The sequence below is a fragment of the Dermacentor silvarum genome, chromosome 1, assembly GCF_013339745.2.
Source record: "Dermacentor silvarum isolate Dsil-2018 chromosome 1, BIME_Dsil_1.4, whole genome shotgun sequence".
Lineage (NCBI taxonomy): Eukaryota > Metazoa > Arthropoda > Arachnida > Ixodida > Ixodidae > Dermacentor > Dermacentor silvarum.
This window is the reverse complement of record NC_051154.1, coordinates 275,072,055-275,072,755: the sequence shown is the minus strand read 5'-3', so window position 1 is coordinate 275,072,755 and position 701 is coordinate 275,072,055. Positions and strand designations below refer to the sequence as shown.

At 59.9% G+C, this 701-nt stretch overlaps 1 non-coding gene across 1 annotated transcript; it reads right to left on the bottom strand.

Moving 5' to 3' along the window:
• Positions 1-260: 260 nt before the first annotated feature.
• On the bottom strand, positions 261-333 carry Trnal-cag (transfer RNA leucine (anticodon CAG)). The gene has a single exon. It is a non-coding gene; the product is annotated as a tRNA-Leu (tRNA).
• Between the last annotated feature and the right edge of the window lie 368 nt (positions 334-701).

Genomic DNA, 701 nt, shown 5'->3' with positions numbered 1-701 from the left:
CACCGCGCCCCAGCGCCAGGTCAGGTCCGGCGGTGTCACCGGAGTGCTGGGGCACCTGCGAGTACCTGGGGTTCAAACTGGACCAACCAACCTGCGAAGGCGAAGTGGTCACATTATACAGGAAGACTAAGACTTTTCCGTGCTCACGTTGGTTTCGACGGGAATTCAGGGCGCAGGCTCCTTTCCCAAGCGCATCACCCCTGAAGAAAGCCGAACGCCAGGCCGGGGCACGCTTGTACCCATTTGAACCAGTGGGTGCCCGGCGGCGGTGGGAATCAAACCCATAGCCTCCCGCAGCTGAGGCGGGCGCTCTACCACTAAGCCACGGCTGCCTTCCGGTGCAACAGGTGCTTTTCGCAGTTACGCGCTAACTTTTCGCAGTTACGCGCTACCGCTGCACTGCACGGGCAGAGAGTCGTAGGAAGTTGCTTCGCCAACACGGACCGCCTCGGCCGTCCGAACGTTCACCTATCCAGGCGGCAAGCGATTTGGCTCACGTACTGCGTGAGCAAAAGCGCAGACGTGTGGCTGTTGAAGGAGGTGACCGGCGACTTGTTTCCTTTACCGGACCACGCCATCACCGAGTGGAGGAACTACAGCCATGAGGTCATGAGGGACGAGCTGCTGTCGCAACCTCCACTCGGTGGCCCTGGTAAGATAGCGCAAATTGACGAGTGCCTTCTTCGCGGCGAGAAAAAGTA